The 21225-nt window shown below is 64.0% G+C and overlaps 1 protein-coding gene across 6 annotated transcripts in view; it reads right to left on the bottom strand.

Moving 5' to 3' along the window:
- Positions 1 to 19431, bottom strand: part of ATP2B4 (ATPase plasma membrane Ca2+ transporting 4) — a 56710-nt gene extending 37279 nt beyond the window's left edge. For 5 of the 6 annotated variants that reach the window (XM_082296171.1, XM_082296166.1, XM_082296168.1 and 2 more), the window contains exon 1: positions 19292 to 19431. The gene's annotated coding sequence lies outside the window, so the exon portion shown is untranslated. Of the gene's footprint in view, positions 1 to 14166; positions 14287 to 19291 lie in introns of those variants that run through there. The other variant, XM_082296167.1, reaches the window with a different exon arrangement.
- Between the last annotated feature and the right edge of the window lie 1794 nt (positions 19432 to 21225).

The raw sequence follows: 21225 nt of genomic DNA, 5'->3' as shown, positions 1-21225 counted from the left end.
CCAAACCCCTCCCTGCCTGGCCCTCGGGAGCAGCTCCTTATCCCGGCAGCAGCACCCCTGGGGCAGCTCCTGGCATTATCAGGACACCACAGGCACCAACAGAACCTCAGGGACAGCAGGGATGCTGTCAGAACGTCCCCAGCTCGGGAGGGACCTGTCCCCCAGCTGCAGGGATGGGCAGGGGGACAGGGATGGGGAGCACAGGGATGGAGGACACAGGGATGGGGGAAATGGGGATGGGAGCACAGGGATGGGGACACCGCAGCTCCCGGGACACCCGAGCCCCATCCAGCAGGGATCACCAGTTCCTGCATCCCTGCCCATTCCCAGCCCCGTTATCCCACGGCTCCTGGTGGAGCTGAGCTCATCCATCCCTGCGAGGCACGCAGCTCCCGGCAGCGGGAAGCAGGAGGTGGCAGGCCCAATTAAGCAGGCTCCTGCTGATTAAGAGAAAAAGCGATAATTCCCCCACCCCACCACGCTCATTTCCTCCTCTTTCATAGCAACCGGCGCTGTCTGAGGAGAGCTCAGAGGTTAAGAGGGAGACAGTTAATTAACACTGGAACGGCCTAGCCCTTAATTACCCCTGATGGAGCTCAGGGGGGCAGCGATCAGCTCCATCCCTGTGTCCCACCGCGGGATTCCAGCCTGGGACTCGCTCTGCCCTCGGGGGTAAAGGAGGGACCCGGCACCGGCACCATCCCTGTGTCCCACCGTGTGATCCCAACCTGCCACCGAGGTGTGGGACGGCTCCTGTCTGCTCTGAGCATCCTCCCCCAGCCCTTTTGGGATCACAGCCCCATTCCCGGCCCTTCCCGGCCCCATCCCACAAGCCCAGAACGGGCTCCCTGGCCAAACTGGGAAGGATCCACCCGGACCAGAGCCTCACTCTAAGGAGCTTCCAGTGACTCCAGCAGGTTCTGAATTCACTCCAGGAATTCATTCCCAGAGCCCCCAGACCCTGGAGAGGAACAAGTGCTCCCCTTAGGAAGAAAACATCCCAGGTGGGAGAGGAGTGGGATCCCGAGTTCCCCTGTGACAGCGGCTGTGTCACCTCCCAAATGCCACCCCCGAGCTGGACAAGGAGTTTGGGATGAGGCCCCGGAGCCTCCCGGGGTGTGAGGGGAGGAAGGAGCAGTGCAGGCTCCAGGCAGGAGCAGCGGCTGGCGAGGAGCAGCGGAGCCGCCTCGGTGCTGCAGCCGAACCTGCCCGGAATAATAAACGGCTGCACGGCACCTCCGTCCTGCCAGGGACAGTGCCCACAGCCAGGCCACCACCTGAGCATCCTCTGTCCTGCCAGGGACAGTGCCCATGGCCAGGCCACCACCTGAGGGTCCTCTGTCCTGCCAGGGACAGTGCCCATGGCCAGGCCACCACCCGGCACCTCTGTCCTGCCAGGGACAGTGCCCATGGCCAGGCCACCACCCGGCACCTCTGTCCTAGCAGGGACAGTGCCCACGGCCAGGCCACCACCTGAGGGTCCTCTGTCCTGCCAGGGACAGTGCCCACGGCCAGGCCACCACCTGAGGGTCCTCTGTCCTGCCAGGGACAGTGCCCACGGCCAGGCCACCACCTGAGGGTCCTCTGTCCTGCCAGGGACAGTGCCCACAGCCAGGCCACCACCTGAGCATCCTCTGTCCTGCCAGGGACAGTGCCCATGGCCAGGCCACCACCCGGCACCTCTGTCCTAGCAGGGACAGTGCCCACGGCCAGGCCACCACCCGGCACCTCTGTCCTGGCAGGGACAGTGCCCACAGCCAGGCCACCACCCGGCACCTTCATCTTGGCAAGGACAGTGCCCACAGCCAGGCCACCACCTGAGCGTGCTCTGTGCCCACCCCAGCCCCAGGCACAAGGAAAGGACCTGCTGGATTTAACCTCGGGGACAGGAACGCGCTCAAAAAGCGACGAGGAGAAAACAATCAGCTGGAGATGCCACAAGTGGCCCCTTCAGCCACGCCACAGGTGGCCCTGCTGCCATGCTGGTGGCACCACAGATGGCACCCGGAGCCTGGCAGCAGCCGTGGCTGAGTCCCTGGGCAAGGACAAAGATCGTCCTGGCTCAGGACATCGGATCAGATCCTGACAGACAGACAGGAGCACTGCTCCGTCCTCCCACGGATGATCAGAGATGGAGCAATCCCTGCCCAAGCTCGGGGATGAAATCCTGAAATCCATGTTTCCCACTGATCCATGAAGGAGGCTGAAATCCGTGCTCCTCCAGCTGGGACATCTCCCACCAGCCAGTGCAGACAGCACCGTGCCGAGGAAAAGCATCACCAGCCACCACATTCCCTGCCCAGGGCCACAAATCCCAGCTTGGATCAGGTTGGATCGAGGTGGAATCGCCTCTCCCAAGCCCTTGGATCCCAGCCCCACACGCTGCCCCCCCTCAGCAGCGCCCAGCGGGGTCCATCTCCTCTCCCACCTTGGGAATGGGGTGTTGGGAACGCTGGGCTGCTGGAGGTTGCCATGGCAAACTCAATGTAAAGCTCTCAGGATTGCTGTTTACGTTGCCAAGTGGGGAGGGAGGGGAAAAAAACCCCCAACAATTAAAAAAAAAAACCAATAAAATTCAAACCAACTCCCTCAAAATTACCCTTCCTCGGCTCGGGTTTGAGGTTTTTCTCGTTGGGAATCCGAAGCTGAGTCTGCAGTGGGATGAGGGAGGCTGCAGGGACAGATCTCCAGATGGACACACGGACTCCAAGAGCCAAAGTAGCCAATTAAAGCAGGAAAAACGGGCCTGGGGCACCTTTCCCTGCCCTGCCGGCTGGGAATTGTCCCTGGAGAGGCCGCAGCGCTCTCCCTGCCCACCCCACGGACCCCGCCGGGCTGCTGGGAGCCTGCGCCCACGTGGGAGCGGTGCCGGGAGGGGAGAGGGAGAGGAAAATCCTCTGGAATGGCTGAATCCAGGGAGGAAATCACCGGGAGAGACACATGGGGTGCTGCCGCCAGCGGGGGAGGGGTGCGGGGAGGGGACGAGACCCCCTTGGAACCCCTCGGAGAGGGAGGAGACACCTTCCCAGTGGGGAACGTGGGACCAGGGGGGCTGCTGTGCTGGGAGCTGGGCACAACTCTGGTGCCCCATTCCAACAGGTGACAGCCTTGGCGACAGGCAGGGCACGGAGAGCCACGGGGGAGGGGGCACAGGGAGGGCAGCGACCCCCACGCCGGCCCCAGCGGGGCTGAGCCGGGTCCGTGCCCCACGCTGGACACGGACACCCGGCCACGTGGAGCAGGCGGCGCCCGGCCCGCGCTGACAGCGGCTCTTGGGGGATTTTATAGGGTTTTTATAGGGGATTTTATGGGGTCCCCAACACCCCCCCTCCCCCCCCAAACCCGCACCGCGGGCAGCGGGGCGGCCCCAGCACCCCGAGGCCCGGCCGGGGGCCCCTCCCCTGCACACTCACCAAATCGCAATGTGCAGATGGCTCCCGCTCCTGCCTGTTCCCAGCAACACCCCTGCCAGGGGAAGCCTTCCCTGCTTAACCCCTCCGGCGCCGGGCGCCCCGCGAGGCCACCCGCAGGCGACACGGCGGGGGTGTCACCTCCTGCGGCGGCCAGGAGACAAGGCAGTGGCTCAGGGTGACAAACCTCATGCTCGGGGCTGGCTCTGAGGGTCAGGGGACATCCCGGCGAGGGTTGTCACCCTGGGGATGAAGAGCTTCTCCCGCGGCAGCCACCAAGGGAGGAGGGGCAGGGTGGCGGAGGTGGGAAGGGCAGCGAAGGTCACGGTGCCAGAACCTCCATCCCGCGGTGCCACGGAGAGGCAGAGGGGGCAAGGCCAGGCTGCGACAGCCCGGACAGAGCCCTCCGGCCACTCACGGACCCTGCGCCAGCATCCGTCCAGCTCAGCAGGATCTGTCCCCTTCACCCCCGGTCACGCTGGCGTCCCCTCGCCCCGCTGCTTGCCCCGGGTGGCGAAAGCAGAAGCGGTGGCCGCCCGGGGCTCCCGGGGACAGGCACCTGTGGCACCCGCGGCACTCCGGGTGCCTCCTCCCACCGCAGCATCCGCTTCCTCCGGCGAGCGCGCCAGGGGAGGGGACAGCGACATTTCCCTGCCCGGAGGGGCTCCCCCCGCAGCCGGCAGCGCCGAACGGCCCCGGTGCCACCCCCGCCACACCTGGGGACACTCCAGAGCCAAACCCCGGCACGGGGGGGGGACCCCAGTGACGGCCAGACCCCCTCGTTCCCTCGCGGCGCAGAGGGGGAAGGAGCTCCCAGCCTGAATCCTGTACGAGTCGGGGGAATAAACGCGTCCCCCCCGCGGGCATCGCAGCTGGAAAAGGATCGGGAAAACGCCCAGGAAGCGCTGGGGCCTCACGGAGAGCGGCAGCAGCAGCGCTGTGCCAGGGAAACCGAGTCACCGACCGAGTCACCAGCCGAGTGACAAAGCCAGTGACAAACCAGTCACGGAGCAGGGGCTGAGCCCAGGGCGCGGGGCCGGTGCTGCGGCCCAGGAATGGCACCTCCAGCGGGAATTCGCTGTTGGGATCGGGATCAGGCGCTCGGGGCTGCTCCTCGCCAGCCCCCGCAGCAGCACCGCGGGCACGGCAGGGCAGGGCAGGGCAGGGCAGGGCAGGGAAGGGAGGGCAGGACAGGGCAGGGCAGGGCAGGGCAGGGCAGGGCAGGGACGGCAGGGAAGGGCAGGGCAGGGCAGGCTCCCCTCGTCCCGCAGCCCCGCGGGTCCCGGCGAGTGACAATTCCCAACTCCCACGAGTGACAATTCCCAACTCCCACGAGTGACAATTCCCAACTCCCACGCGGGGCCGGCTCCTCCGCACCTCCCCGTCCACACCGCGGGGCTGGGGACGAGGGAGGGGACACGCCACGAGCCACCGCATCCCCAAGCTCAGGCTGCCACCCGCTGTGACCAGGGAGCCGCTGGTGTCACCGGCACCCCGCTCCTGGCGGCGCAGGAATCGCGGCGGTGCCCACGGGTGGCACAGTCCCATAGTATTCGCTCCCACGCGGCCGTGCCAGGCGCACAATTCCCGGTGCCAGCCACGCGCAGGCCACAAGGCTGGGGGCCTGTCCCCAAACCAGCTGTCACCCCCTTGGCCGCGGACCCTCATCCCCACGCAGGTGACACCACGGGTGGGGAAGCCACCAGAGCATTGTCCCACCCCTGGCTGTGTCACACCATCCTCCTCCTCCTCTCCTTCCTCCTGCCAGGCTGTGGGACCGAGAGGAGCGATGGCAGCAGGGCCAAGGTCACGGGGAAGGCACAAGGAAAAAGCAGGAAGAGGTGACATTCCCCCCAAATGCCACCGGCCACTCCGTGGGGCACTCACGCGGCCACCACCACCCCGCTCGTTCCAGCTGCCCTGGCTCCCATTTTGCTCCTGTTTTGCCTCCTGCTAATTGACGTTGGAAAGCTGCTGGGTTTTGGCGTGCCCAAGGCAGCAATTAACTCCTGCGAAGGGCAGGGAAGAGGCTGGAGGCGGAACGCCGGGCACGGCCTTCGCGTGGATGCGGCGCTCCAGGACGCGGCTCCCCACATCCTGCAGTCCTGAGCCCCAAAATCTGCATCCCTGAGCCCCTAAACCCACAGCCCCGAGCCTGCTGCCACCAGGGGCTGTGCCAGCCCCAGCTCCTGCTGCCCAGGCCTCCAAAAGCGTCGCATCCACGTGCCAAAGCCACCGGCGCAGCTGCCGGAGCCGCGGTGCCGGGGGGCTCAGGAATCTGCCCTCGCCCCCAGCTGGGGCTTCCCCGCGCCTCAGGGTGCAGCGGCCCAGGAATTTCAGGGGGGTGGAAGCAAAGGAAAAGCAGGGAGCTCCAGGCGAGCTGTCAGGGGGAATGTTTCCATCTAAGGCCTTGGTATTTCTCTGGCGGCGCCTGCACTAAATCAGCGCAGCTCCTCTCATTATTCTTTTGTGCTTTACGAGGTAGCACGGCCGGTGCAGGAATGCAGGAGGACAGGGAGCAATCCCAGTCTCTCCTGCAGCACCAAACACCTGCAGGCCTCACCCTCTGCAGGGACACAGCATCCCCTGGGCACCCCCTCTGTCCCCTCCGCCAGGCACCTGTCCCTGCTGAGGTGACACGTGGCCGAGCCTTGGTGCTGCCAGGCTGGCATGGTTGTCCTGGATCCCGGCACGAGGCTTTGTCCACTCCTTTTCCATCCCATTCAGAACCAGGAAATGGGTTCTTCCCAGCCTGGCAGCAGCAGGAACCCACCAACCCCAAATCTGGGTGATTTGGCACCAGCTGGCACACAGTGGGTGACCCTTTACTCCTCTCTTCCCTTTCCTCTGGTTAAATCTGCTGCAGGGAGGTGTCCAGGGCAGCAGCTCCCACCCCGCTGCCCCCCACAACCTCTCCTCCCACCTCCAGACCCATCCTGGGCTTGGCTTAGTGCTGATTTACAGCCACGGGTGACTCCAAAGCAGAGCTCTGGGATTTGGGCAGCTTGGAATTGCAGAGCGGGACTGAAGGATAAAAACAGGGCAGCAAAGCAGCCCCTGGGGCTGATCCGGCAGCACCACCAGGATGGACACGGAGCTGTGGCCACATCCCAGCCCTGTCCGAGCAACCTGGATCCTCCCAGCTCCCGGCACACCTGGACAGGAGGGAGGTGACACCAGGAATCCCGGCGGGACGGGCAGCTGGGGGTCCCATTCCCAGGGAGATGCTGCATCCCCCGGCTCTTGGATGCGCTACCAGGAGGCCCCTGAGGAGCAGGAGAGCCCGGAGCACAGCTGGGAGCAGTGTCCGTGCTGGCCAGGCCGGAGGAGAGGCCACGGGGCCGGGATCCAAGCCCAGGATGGGGCCAAGGGCAGGATGGGAAGAGCCCGGAGCTCTGCCGGGAGGGACGGGCGCTCTCTGCCCCACAGAGCCCCGGAGCTGTTCCCGGGCACGGCCAGCGGGATCCACTGGGATTTTGGCCGGAGCTCGGGCAGAGCCCGGCCCAGCCCTTGCTGCCAGCCCAGGGCAGGGATGCTCCGGCCATTCCCAGCCCTCCCATGGGATGGGGCAGCTCAGGAGCACTGGGATGAGCACAGCTCATCTGAGCACGGCCCCATCCCTCTCCCACCCCACCAATCCCCACTCCCGCCTTCCCACATCCCGTTCAGAAAGCGCAGGAATTTTAAGCTGGGCTTAAATAAAGTCCAACCCAGCGGGCCAGGCCCGACGCAGAGCAGAGGGGAGTCTGAGAGGCAAAACAACACCCTGGGGGACGGGAGAGCCACCAGGCAGGACACGCGGACACGGGCACGGTATTTTTAGCAGGATTACACAGGGACAGGGGATTCCTACCCCAAAGATCCCCGGGGGCTGAAAATAGGTCCCGTCACTTCCTCCAGCAGCAGCCAGGAGAAGCATCGGCTGCTTGGGGAAGGCAGGAGGAGAAGAGGGGCAGCCCGTGGGTTTCGGGGTGCCCGGGACACCCCGGGACAGCGGGGAGCACCTGGTGGCTCACCTTGTCACCGGAGCGCCGCCGGGAGCCGCTTCCTTTTCCCTATTCCGTGAAGAATCCCGTGGAATCCCTCCCCAAAAATCCCCCTCTGGATCACAGCGGGGGGAGGGGAAACTGAGGCAGGAGAGGCGGAGCCGGTTGGAGAGCACAGGGAAATTGGGAGAGCGGGGGATCCCCCGAAGCTGGGATGCGCTGTGGGGGAATCGCAGCAATTCCAGAGCGGGAAGGGCGATCCGGCAGCGAGATGCCGAGGGTGGCAGCAGCCCTGGGGACTCGGGGAAGGGCCGGGGACAGCGATGCCCCTCCTGCCACCGCCACCACGTGAGCCGGGGAGGGGGACGGGATGGGTGTCCCTGCTCCGAGAATTCCCGCTCTGGATCACATCCCTGACGGGCACCGGGTAACTCCAGCGATGCCAGCTAGCTCGGATCCCTCTCTCCACGCTCCTCCGGCTGCAAATCCATCTTTTCTCATCCAAAAAGCACGAGCCCAGCGGGGGATTTTTCCAAACTACAGCGGCGAGGCGGCACCAAGGGATGGGGCGGGTTAAGAGAAGAAAAAAAATGAAATAAAATTTAACAAAAAAAAAAAAAAAAAAAAAAGGCTGCGAGCCCCTTTCGCTGCTGCAAAGGGTTAAAAAATAAAGTCGGGAAAAGCGATAGGAAAAACACACGCGGCTCTCAGGGAAGAGCGCGCCGGCTGCTCCCGTTTCCCTTCCCAACATGCCCCGCTCCTGGGAAAGTGTGGGCTGTTTTCCATATATAACTGCGAACTGTTCCATGCAGTAAGGAGTCTAATTAAAGGGAGCCAGGCGAGGAGGGAGAGTGCAGCGAAAGGCGATTTTTATCCCAGAGGTGGAGGGGGGAAAAAAAAAAAAAAACCAACAACCAAACCCATCCCCAAATCCAGACCCTCGCCGAGAAAAACACGGGAAAAAAGCATCAACAGCAACAACAAAAAAAAACGACAAAACAAATGAACAAATAAAATAAAAAAAAAAGCCCCGTGGTGGCAGCGTGGAGATCCCCCCCCTCCCAAAAAAAAAAAAAAAAAAAAAAAAAAAAAAGAAAAAGAAAAATCCAGGCGGGAGAGGCGAATGGGAGCGTGGAAAATATGGAAAATAAATAGGAGGGAAGAGCCAGATGGGCCAGGAGAGCACGGGGAGGGATAAGGCGGGATGAGGTGGGAGAGGGCACATTCACCCCCCCGGGAGCCTCCCAGGGCCCTCCTCCCCTGTCCCCACCCCCCTCCCCGAGGCGGGAGAGGCGAGGATTTCAGTAAACAGCAGGAATCGGCTTGGAAAAGAAACACGAAAGCAAATCTGAGAGCGGGGCTGGGGGGTGGGAAACGCCAGGAAGGCACGGCGAGGGATGCCAGGGTGGGTGGGAGAGGCTGGAAGGGAAGGGGCACCATCCTGGGCACCCATCCCGAGCACCCACCCACGCAGGGGTGACCCACAGGGTCTCACCCCACGCTGGCAGCCCGGCCCTGCCTCTCCCAGCTGAATCCCACCGGTGTTCTGGGGAAACTCTCTCTTCCCGCGTCCAGGGGGTTGGAAAAAACCCTTGGAAAAACCCTGGATTGTGCTTTTCAGAGGCGCTTTGTTCGAGCTGGGCTTCCCACCAGCGCCAGGCACTGCCGTAATCCAGAGCGGGCACCACACTGCCGGTTACCGGGGCCTGTCCCGGGGCTCAGGGCAATTAAAAACCGTTAGCGTGCTTTAATTAAGTGCTGATTAATATTGAAAAGTCGCCGAGTTGGGGACAGGCACCACCATCATCCTCATCCTCATCACGGGCATTGCTCCCAACTGCATGGGGCGATTTTGCTCCCTAAAACTGGGCTTTGTCCTGCTGCCACAGCGCAGTCACCCCCATCTGGAGCCACAGAGCGTTGGGCTGTCATTCCCGGCCCTGTCAGTCATTCCTGGCCCTGTCAATCATTCCTGGCCCTGTCAGTCATTCCCAGCCCCACCACCACACCCCTGCCCCACAACCCGGGGCTCCTGGCACAGTCCTGAGCTGCCATCCTGTTTGTGCCCCGTCCAACCCCACACGTTCCCTCCTCCCGGGGCCCCAGAGCCTCCCAGCTGCACCAGTAACCCCGGCAAACTGGGATATCCCTTCCCTCCAGTGCCAGCACACCTCCCACATCTCTGCAAGGAGGGATGGGGCCTTCCAGCCCCGAGCCAGGCTTTGCCAGAGCCCTTTATGCCATAAATGCCAGCTCGGGGTGCTCCAGGTCATCCCCCATCCCTAAAAAACAAAAAAAACCCACCTACAATGACACCGAGATGGAATCCCAGAATGTTCGGGATGGAAGAGACCCTAAAGCTCATCCCATTCCGTGGGAAGGGACACTTTCCCCTATCCCAGGGCGCTCCAAGCCCCATCCAACCTGGCCTTGGATGCCAAGCTCAAGTTGAGTTCCAGAGCCAGGACGTGACACAGCGGGGACAAGGACACGGCGCTGCCGGGGGGGGGGCTCACCCCGCAAGCAACACCCCCCAAAAACCCCGCAGCCTCTGCCCAGCCTCCAAAGGAGAGGGACAAAGCAGCCCTGGGGTCACCCGAGGTGACAGCAGCCACTGGCCACTGTGTCCTGGCCGGAGCTGGAGCCGTGGGAGCTCTGGCACGGCCCTGCCCTGCCGGCACGGACCCAGGTGGGTCTCTAAGCACCAGCGCTAATCCCGGGATAATTGCGGCTTTAGCAGCGATAGGGCCCAGATTACCGGGAAAATCCGGGTGTTAGGGGTGCTGTGCTGGCAGGGAGCGGCGCCAGAGGCCGACGGAGAGAGGGATCTGCGGGAATACAGCACGGGATCCATGGGAATGCAGTGTGGGATCTGTGGGAATGCAGGGAGGGATCTGTGGGAATACAGCACGGGATCCATGGGAATGCAGTGTGGGATCTGTGGGAATGCAGGGAGGGATCTGTGGGAATACAGCACGGGATCCATGGGAATGCAGTGTGGGATCTGTGGGAATGCAGGGAGGGATCTGTGGGAATACAGCACGGGATCCACGGGAATACAGTGTGGGATCCCATAAATACAGTCCGGGATCTGCGGGAATGCAGCGAGGGATCTGTGGGAATGCAGGGAGGGATCTGTGGGAATGCAGGGAGGGATCTGTGGGAATGCAGCGAGGGATCCCAGGAATACAGCGAGGGATCTGTGGGAATGCAGGGAGGGATCCCAGGAATACAGCAAGGGATCCCCTTGGACACCGCAGCCCAGCGAGGCCGCACCTCGGGGTGGTGATTCCTGCTTCCCACCCCGCTGGAAAAAATGCCGATCCCACCCGCCATGCCAGGGCTTCGCACGGGCAGGATTCCCCCTGCGGCCCAGCTGTCCCACCGGGATTGCTCTGCCCGCCGGAATCGCCCCCACGCCCAAGATCTCGGCTCCTGCATTTTCCCTGCAGGATCAGGGGCCTTCCCCTCCCTCTCCATCAGCCTGTGCACCTTCCACGGAGCCCAGGCAGGGGCTGGGCAGTGAGTTTGCTCCTGGAATAACGAGGATAGCGGGAATGCAGGGTGGCAGCTTGGACTGCGGTCCCCCAGCACCGTCTGGAGTCCCCCAGCACCACCTCGGCCTCCCCCGAAGGGAGGCAGGCCCAGGTGAGGATGCTGAGATTTGGGAAAATCCCTCTGCTCCCTGCTGGCTTTTCCTGGGTCCCTTCCCAGCGATCCTGTGCCTGAAGCATCATCCCGAGAGGGGACAGATCCCAGCAAGGTCCCGGGGACTGGGACACAACGCGGCCGGGCTGCACAGGCAGCTGCGGCCGGGGGAGCGGCAGGAGGAAGGGAGGCTCCCTCATTGTCCTTTCCAGAGGGAAAAGGGACAGTCCCGTGTGTGGAAGCACCAGGAAACACTTCCAGCTCCTCGCTCCGGGTCGTGCCTGCCCTCAGGGCCACACAGCCCCGTCCCTCGTCCCTCCCTCCTCCGGGCGCTGCAGAAATTCCATCTGCAGCATCTTCCCGGGATTCGATGCATTTCACGTCCGACTGCAGGAGCCGGAGGATCCCCTGGCTGCTGACCTGCACGGAAACACCCGGCTGCTGCGGGCAGGGACGGGAGAGAGGAGGAGGAAAGGCCATTCCTGCAGCCGGCTCCAGGCGTGGGATGCTCCAGCGGGTGCCCGGTGAGGCGAGACAGGCACGGAGCGCATCCAAGGATGGGGAGAGGTGGGAAAACAATGCCAAGGAGGGAAGCGAGGAATGGGAAGGGATGGAAGGCAGCGGGTCAGGAGCCGGCACAGCAGAATCCAGCGGGGGATACGGAGCTGGCGCACGGCGTGGATGGGTTTGGGCTCAGCAGAGCCGGGCCCGTGGGATCGGCTGCACCTGGAGAATCCGCTGGATACCAGGACAGCCCCCTCTGGATGAGCTTCCCCCAAAACAGGGAGCAACACCTCAGCACCCTGCCCGTGGCTCCAGCCTTTTCCACCTCCTCCAGGAGCCCCAGCCAGCACCCAGCACACTCCAGTAAATCCAAAACGCCGCTAGGATGAGAAATCCATGGATTTAACACCCTGTGGAACACCCAGGGGCACGGCACACCCCGGGGATGCTGGAGCAGGTAGCGGGATGAGGTTTTCCAGCTGGATTTCCCCATGGGGATGCGAGCAGGGCTCGGCTGTTTGCTTTCTCCTTCCTTTCCCCCCCCCTTTCCCTGGGAAATCTCCTGCTGACTCGGGAAACACCCTCGGGCGGGGAGGAGACGCTTCCCAGCCACAGCTTTGCTCCTTCCCTTCGTTTTTTTGGCCAGTCCAGCTGGGGTCAGATTGGAGAGCAATCCGTCACTGGGGAAATAACACCACTGCAGGCCTCCTCCCTCAGAGAAACCTCAAAAGACAGCATTTAAGGCGAGCTTAATTTGGACAACTAAAAATAGCCAGCACCAGTCACACTGGAAAATGCAGGATGTGGAGCTTCACCCTCTCCCAGCTCCAGCCTGGACACGGGGCTTTGCGGCCCCCAGCCCCACAGATTTGTTCCTAGGGATGAGCATGGCCTTGCTCCCACAAGGAATCCAGCAGGACCCTCCCAAGGGCCCATCCCAGAGCCCTGCCTGGCTGCTCCGATGGAAGTGCGGGGACCCAAACCTTTCCCAGGCAGGATGTGGTGACTCAGAGCCACGTCTGCACCGGGACACCCAGGAAAGATCCCAGCCACGCTTCCCAGCTTCTCCCAGCCTGGCCAAGTTTCTGATCCCAGCTCCCCACAGCTGATTCAGCACCCAGGCCTGTGCCATCGGGATAAATCCCGGTTGTCATTCCAGCTTTCCTGCTGCTCCAGAGGCTGCCACCCGCACTGCCACGCTTGCCAGGCGCGATTCCAGCCTCGCTCCGACCATCCCGGGGCTCCTCCAGCACCACCCTGGCATTCCCAGCTGCCGGCACGGCCACAAATCCAGCCTGCCCTCATTTCCCTGCAATCCCCTTCCTTGCACTGAGCTCTCCATCCTTGCACTAATCCCTCCCTTGCTCCAGAGGCAGGAATAATGTTTAACTCAGGTTCACGCCGGAGCACGAGCTCCCTCCCAGCCCGGGTCACCCCCAGGCGTGTCCCCGTCACCGAGGCCGTGCCGGATCCGTGCTGCTGGCACGGCCACGTGCCCGGCTCCGGCAGGAAGCCCCTCTGGAGCGGGAAGCTCCGGGAAGCTCTCGGCACCACGCGCTGCCGGCTGCCAGCTGCAGCGATCCGTCACGGCGGGGATTGGGACGCAGCCGGGCTGAGCTGTGCAGGTGCCACATGAATTCCACAGCCGGCAGATCCCGCTCAGAGCCATCCCATTTCCCCCGGCTCATCCCAAAATCAGGGGGCTTTGACAGAACAAGGATGAGGGGACAACGCTGGAGGATGGAGCCATCTCCTCGCTCATCCCGGTGTCCCTGGGCTGCCTGTGGGATGGCAGGAGCAGGAAAACAGCTTTCCCACTGGATCCCGGGATGTGCCCCCAGCAGCGCTCCAGCAACACGGGGTTATTTTTAAGAAGCTGGCGAGAAGGTGGGAAGAGAGGCAAGGAGCTGGAATGCCACGAGGGCCACGCCACCAAGCCTCTGGAAAGGCTGGAGCCCCGCAGAGGCGAGGCATCGGCATTCCCAGGCAGGAACAAAAGGCGAGAAGCGAAAAGCTGAGGGCATTCCAGGGGCCACGGGCACCTCCCGGGGTGGCGAAGGGACAGTAAAGCTCCAGCTGCCGCAGCAGGGTCCTTAATTAGCATCTTCGAAAATCAGACACCTTCTGCCCGAAATCCGAGCCCGGACCTGCAAATCTGATCACCGACCCCGATGCTCAAAGAGCAAAGGTCACTTCCAACCCCACACAGGCCCTGCCACCGCCCCGCGGGGCTGCGCTGCCCCGTGCTCCCCCCGGCGCCTGCATTCACCCCCTGCCCACCGCCAGCCCCCCCAGACCCAGCAGAGGCAGCACGGTGAGGGCCAGCGGCTTATTTTTAGCCTGGAGAAGGCAGGAGCCGGGAGCAGCCATCCCGACTCTTGCCCTTGGCATGGGACACGCCGCTTTCCCCCCCGGCAGCGAGAGCCCCGGGCCCCCCGCACCCCGCTGCCCCCGGCTCTGCAGCGCTGCGTCCCCCCCGGGGCTGGCATCACCTCCCCTGGCACGGCTCCTGGGCCCGGGCAGGAGGAGGAGGATGCTGGGCTCAGCCCTGGAGCCGGCCCCGCGGCACAAGCAGCGGGATTATTTACAGCTCCTTAACGGAGCGAGGCAGGGCTGACCTTTGCGAGCCGCAGACAAAGAGGAGATGTCGGGAATCGCTGCTGCGGGACCCTTCCCGGCCCGGCGGGAGGAGCGGGGGGCCAGACCCACGCTGGAGGGGGTTCGGCAGCGGGGAGCCGGCCAAGGCCACGGAGGAGAAGCCAAGCGCGCTGGGATCCCAGCCTGGGAAAAGGAGGGATCGGATTCCTCCCTGCCCGGCCCCGCCGGACAAACTCTTCCGGGTGGGGACTCCTACGCGCTCTGCCCGGGCTCAGCCGCTGCTCGCTGCTTCTTCCCGCAGCCCACGGCTGCCTCGGCGGCAGGAAAACACAGGGATCCGGCAAGGAATGGGAAAATCGCGGCTGGTTCTCGCCCCCGGCACCCCGCTCGGCTCAGCCCCAGCTGCCGACTCATCCCGGCCGTGGAAGCGTCGAAGGAAAAGTTTCCCCGTCAGCACAAAACGCGGACACTTGGCCCAAGCTTCCCCTTGGCTGCTGCTGCCGCCGCCCTGGGCAGGAGTTCCCCCCGCTGGGGACACGCCAGGGCCCGGCCCCGGGTGGCCGCAGTGGGCAGGGGTGGCAGGGGACAGGCCCGGGCTCTCCAGTGGGGCGCTGGTGTGGCCCCAGGGGCTGCCACAGCCCCTCGTGCCGCAGGGAAGGAAGGGATTCCCGAGGCCAGGAGCTCTCCCTGTGGCACTGGATGATCCTTCCCACGTCCCTTCCCTCGCTCTGAAGCTGCGGGATTTGGGCAGAGGGCTGCTGGTGTCCCAGCTGTGTGTCCCCTCCCCAGCCTGCACCCTCCTGGTCCCTGTTTAGGTCCCCATTTAGGACTTGATGCCATGATCCAGAAGCTCAGAAATCCCAGGGAAGCTGCCCAGGAGCACGCAGCATCCCACCAGGATCCCCATGTCCCTCACCACCGGCCTGGGCTGCAGTGGCCTGGCTGCCCTGGAGAGAGCAGGGCCAGCCTAAAAGGAAATCCCACAGCCCCAACTCCTGATTCCAGGGCTGTGCATCGGCTTCCCACGTTCAAATCCAACACCCCTCCCCGAAGCTCACAAACGCAGGAGGACTCTGAGCTCAGCTGTTACTCACAGAGAGCTCTCCCAGGATTTGAGGTGCTTAATTAGCGGTTTAAAGGAGTCACCAGCCGGGTGGGTGACGCCCCAGCGGGTGGCATTTGCTCTGCAGGGCTCAAGCTTCCCTCCTGTCCTTATCCAGGCTTCCCTTCTGTCTCTTTTCCCTTTTCCTAATGATCCAGCAGAGGGGCAGGGTTTATAAGTCCATGGAAACTCTATAATCGCCGTGCATTAAAGCCAAGAGCAACTAATTAAAACATCAAAGTCACAGGGTTCATTAGCTCGGCCTTGGCGCTGGCAGGAGGTGACAGAGAACGTGCCTGTCACCCGACTGCTCCCAGGGACCCCAAGGCTGGCCCCGCACCCCAAAACACATTCCCTGTCCCAGTGGCACTGGGAAAACCAGTGGGGAGCTCTGGGCTGGGCAGGATCCTGTCACCTGCCTGTCCCTGTCCCCCCGCTGGTCACCTCTGCCTGCACCAAAGTGGAGAGGAGGGAGGCTGGGGACAGCTCCGCCACCCTCTGCCATCAACGCTGCTTCCTCCAGGAGCATCTCCAGCACCAGCACCACCCATTGGATCCCTGTTCCCACCCAGCACAGCACGAGGGGGAGAGGGATGGGTTCAAATTCCCAGCTCGCCCCCACTGATTTATCTCCTCCTCTGCACACCAGATCCCCACGGGTGTGCCAGAACAGCCATTCCTTACCGGGAATGCTGCAGGCATCCAGCAGCATCCCCTGATCCTGGAGTTCCCAGCAAGCCAGGGGAGGTGGGGACCACCAGGGAAGTGGCACCGCTTGTGCTGCAGTGGCCACTTTCCATCTAAGGGCCTGCATCCCATTGCTGTGGTCATACCGAGCACTGGTCACTTCCCAAAGGACCTGCATCCCTTTGCCATGGTCACACTGAGCACTGGTCACTTCCCATGGCCATGGTCACACTGACCATCGGTCACTTCCCAAAGGACCTGCATCCCATTGCCAGGGGCACTCTCATCACTGGTCACTTCCCAAAGGACCTGCATCCCTCTGCCATGGGCACTCTCCTCACTGGTCACTTCCCAAAGGACCTGCATCCCATTTCCACGGCCACACCGAGTATCCCTCCCTGGGCTCCACATCCCTGCCCCAGCCGCTCCCGGAGCCCAGCGGGATCTCCGGGCTTTCACCCCAGGTTTTCCGCTGGCTCCTTTCCCAGCACGGCGCAGCCCTGCCCGGCGGGGAGGAGCCGTGGGCGAGGAGGAAGCCAGAGCTGCCAGCCCTTCCCCGGGCCCTGCGCAGGGAGCAGCAGCAGCAGCAGCAGCAAGCGGGCGGCGGCCGCAAGTGCCCCGCACCGCAGGGATTTGCGTCCCCGAGTCCCCGCAGGCTCCATCCCGCGCTGCTGGAACGGGCGCGTGTGGCCACTGCGGGAAAACTCCGCTCGTGGCCTAGCAGGGAGGAGAAAACAGGAAAAGGAAAAAAAAAAAAAAAAAAAAAAAAAAGCCAACCAAAACCACAACCCGAGAGAGGAGCGGGGAACGCGCGGTGAATCCGCGGCCCCGGCGAAGGGAGGGCAGGGAAGGAGCAGGGGGCAGGCAGGGAAGGACTCCCCGTCTCCCAGGGCTTGGGGACAAGGGGAAACTCCAGGCTCAGCTCCACCCCGGCTCTTTCGACTGCTGAACAATAGTGAAGAGGAGCAGCCGTCCCTCCCTGCTCTTACTCATCCTGCCCAAGGACCTGTGCCATCCTTCGGCTGCCCCCGCCCTGCCCGGCCTCTGCCCGGGGGCTCAGGCTCGGCGGCTCCCGGCTCCGGAGGCTGCAAGGCTCGGGTGACAACGACAGATCCCCCGGGAAGAGATGCGGACCCACGGCACGCGAGCGGCGAGCCGGCAGCGCAGGGAATTCCCTCCGTCATCATCGCAAGAGAAAACAAAAAAAAAAAAAAAAAGAAAGATAAAAAAAAAAAAAAACCCAAACCAACACCCAACAACAGATTCGCCCTCTCAAACCTCTCTACCTGCAAGCGCTCCAGCACTTCCCAGCGCTTTTCCAGCCGGGAAGGAGGCAGGGAAGGAGCCGGAGCTCGCACGGGGAGCGGCAGGCACGGCCCCGCCGGCGGCCAGGGTGGAACGGGGCCGGAGCCCGCGGGGAATGCGCGGTGCGAGGGGAGGAACGGGGAAGCGCTGCCTCCTGCCCGCCCTGGGCACTTCCCAGCTCCACCTGCACCATCCCGGCACTGGCACCTTCCCCGTGCCACGGCGATCCGCGTATCCAAGTCAATCCAGCCCGGCCGGAGGGAGTCACAGCGTGGAATTTGGGAAGCCCCCAAGCCCACCCAGCGCCTACCATTGAAGGAGGGTCCTCCACCCCCACATACGAGGGGCACCTGCAGCCCCCCTGAGCCAGCAGCCAGCCCACGGGTGGGATTCCGAGGGGGGGTCACCCGAGGGGGCAGCCGGGCAGGGAAGCCCGGGGCTGGGGAGGGATCCCCGGGGAGCGGCGGGGTGGGGCTGGCGGAGCGCGGGGGCGTCAGCCTCTCTCGCTCATGATTTAATAATTTAGGTGCGTTTCAGTGCTCAGAGAAGCGAAAGATTGAGGGCAGTGTCTGGAGCCAGGCAGGGCGCAGGCAGCGGTGCAGCCCCTGCCTTGTCCACGCAGCCCGAGGGGGGTTTGGGTTGGGGGGGCTCAGCTCGGGGTCCTCCGGCCCCAGGACGGCTCTGCGTGCCCCGTGGCGAGCTCCGAGCACTCACCTCCACCCCAGCTCGCTGCCCTCGCCTCCTGCCCGTCCACCCACGTCCAGGGCTGCCCGTCCACGGCCACGGGCAGAAACTGGCTGCACTGGTTTGAGCTTCGCAATGCAAACCCCCACCCAAGCTCAGGTCTCCAGAGATAAGAGCACAATAACCTATTGTCCCTCCTCCCCTCCCAACATCTCCACTCGCCTCTGGCGAAGCAGGGAGGGACCACCCAGCTCCGCACAGCCCCCCCCGCCCCCGCCGCCGGGCAGCCCACGGGGGGCACGGACCCACCGAGCCAGGCCAGGGATGCTGGGAGGCTCCAGAGCCGGGGCTGGGATGCAGGGAGAGCTCTGGGGGCAGAGGCAGGAGGAGGCGGACGAGGCCGGAGCCTGGCCGGCTTTCCTATAGATTTCCTGATTTATTTTTTAATTTATTTTCCGCCTCCCCACTCCTGTTTTCTGCCGTGGCTCTGCCCAGCTGGATTGGTGCAGGCAGGAGGGGGACGTGCCCAGCCGTGGCGTGGGCAACCCCCACGCACCTCCCCGCTGCATCCCACCCTCCCCGCTGCATCCCACCCACCCCACCCGAGTCACCCCACTCCAGGCAGGGAGCAGAGCCCTCCCTGCTGCCCCACGGGTGGGGAAAAAACCACCCCAAACCCACCCACGCAGCACCTTCCCCGCTCTGTCCTTGGGCTGCCGCAAGCCCCCCTCCCCTTCCCCCGCCTCTTCCTTCCTCCATCATCCTCCTCCTCCTCCTCCCCGCAATGCCACAACTCGCTGCCTCCCAAAAATCCAGCAACACGCGCGAGCGGGAACCCCGCGCCCGCCCCCTCCCCCGCCTCAAGGGCAGGCAACAAGTTGTAGGATCCGACCGGAGCGTTCCCCCCACCCCAAATACCGGGGGGCTGCCGGAGTTACCCCCCACAAGATGGTTTGGGGGCTGCACGCCCCGCAGCCCCCCCCCCCCCCCCCCTCCACACCCCAGAGCGGCCGGACCGCGCTCATCCCATCACCCCACCCCTCTCCCACGTGGGATTGAGATCGGGGGGTCCCACGCCGAGCCCCCCCCCCCCCCAATGCTCTAGGGACCCACGCCAAGCCCCCTTCCCCCATCCCACCTGCTGCACTGGGACGGAGCGGGGCGGGTGAAATCCCCGCTGCCAGCGCCCCACCCGCCCCGGCAGAGCGGTGGCAGCGATGCTCCCACCCACCCGCGCCCGCCGCCCCTACAAAGAACCCCCTCCGAGACCGCCCCACGCCACTCCCGTGTGTCCCCCCCCCCCCAGCACCTCAACCCCCCGCGGGACCCCCGTGTGCGGCGCTGCCGGGGTCCCCCCGCTCACTCACCGGCTCCGGTCCCACGGCGCCCGGCTGGCGGCGGAGCCCCCGCGACTGGCCATGGGATGGAGGGGGAACGGTCCCGGAGCTAGCGGGAGAAAATGCTTGTCATGGCAACCCCCCGTGCCGTGCGGGGCCGTGCGGGGCCGGGCCGGCGAGGGAGGGGACGGCGGGCAAGGAGGGGGAGGGCTCGTCCCAGCCCGCCGGGGGAGGGGCTCCCTTAAGGTGGCTGCACGCCCCGACGGCTGCTTAAGGGGGACGGCGAAAGGAACGGGGTGAACCTCCCAGCGCGGGAGGAGAACCCCAAAACAGGGGCAGGACCCCACGGGCAGAGTGGGGGGTGCGCGCCTGAAAAGGGTGAGGACACCCCCGGGCAAAGTGGGGACCCTCAGTTAGGGTGGGGACCCCCTCGAGCAGCCCCATACACCCCGAGGCAATGCGGGGACCTCTGTGGGCAGAGTGGGGTGTGCAGCCCAGAAAGTGTGGGGACACCCCGGACAATGTGGGGACCCCCCCGAAAGATTGGGAGTTCAGCCCCAAAAAGTGTGGGGACACCCCCGGTCAATGTGGGGACCCCCACGGGCAGCCCCATGCACCCCCAAGCAGTGTGGAGACCCCCCCTGAGCAATGTGGGGTCACCCCATGGGCAGAGTGGGGTGTGCACCCCCAAAAAGTGTGGGGACACCCCCCGGTCAATGTGAGGACCCCCACGGTCAGAGTGGGGTGTGGACCCCTGGGCAGTGTGCAGACCCATCCCCAGAGCAGTGTGGGCACCCCAAAAAAAGCGAGGGCACCCTCGTGCCCCAACCCCTCCCCACTCCGGATGGGGGGGAGGCAGAAGGAGCACCGGGACCTGTGGAAAATTGGGGTTCTTTGTGGGGTTCAAGTGGTTTTGGGGTTCAGTCTGACCCCCCCGAGAGTGGCTGTCCCCTCATGGGACACTTGGGGGGTGCTGGCACCCTGAGATCCACGAGGGTCCAGCATGACCACCCCCCCCCACCATTCCAGATCCCACCCTCAGCCCTTTTTTTAAAGGAACCGGGATAAAATCCCTCATGGCGTCGTTCCCAAAGCACGGATGGGAAAGCAAAGCAGTGGCCATCATTCCCAAAGCAGTGGCCATCATTCCCAAAGCGGTGGCCTCGGGGCAGGGCCCAGCAGGGCTGGGAGGGGGCACCTTAAATCCCCCCCCGCGGGCCCAGTTTGGGCTCGCAGCGGTTCCAGTTAAACCAGTGGAACGCCCGTACGGGCACAGCCCCTCATTAGCCCCTCATTAGCGCTCCGAACGGATTTTTTCCCCCCTTGAGGGCCTGCACCTCCAGAATTTCACAATTCCACATTCCTGGGCGCTCCCAGGCCCGGAGCCGGGCCTGGATACGGAGCCCTTCGCCCTGGGAATTCCTCCTTTCCATTTTCCAGCAAAATCCCTCCCTCAGCTCACCGGGATGGACTTTCCCGCTCAGGTGAGCTGATCCAGGGGTTGTTTTGGAGCAGGGAATGTTGTTTGAAGTCACCTGAGTGACAACAGAGCTGCCTGAGGTGGATTTAATTCCCTCTCCGCGTCCTTTGGAGCACAACCTGGCCCTGAGCTTTGCTTTGAGGGGAGGAAAACGCCCTGGGCTGGGAATTCCTCCTCAGCATCTTCCTGGGGAGTTCACGGGGTTATTCCCTCTGAAAATAAAACATTTTAGGCCTGGAGATTCTCATGACAAGGCCAAAGGTTGAGCCTCAAAAACCAAACTCAGGCCTCTTCCCTTGAACGGCTCCACGCTCGCCTGACATAAAAAACGGGAATCAACACAAACACAGGGATTTTATCCCTCCACCAAAATCAGACAGCCCTGACCAGACTGGTTCTCCATGACCAGCTTGGAACACCTTGGGAAAGAGGTGTTGGAGCAGCTGGCAGGCGCCGCTTCCAACGGGCCGGGATGCAAAACTGC

This window comes from Coloeus monedula (genome assembly GCF_965178545.1).
Source record: "Coloeus monedula genome assembly, chromosome: 23".
NCBI lineage: Eukaryota > Metazoa > Chordata > Aves > Passeriformes > Corvidae > Coloeus > Coloeus monedula.
This window is presented reverse-complemented; position numbering and strand designations above follow the sequence as displayed.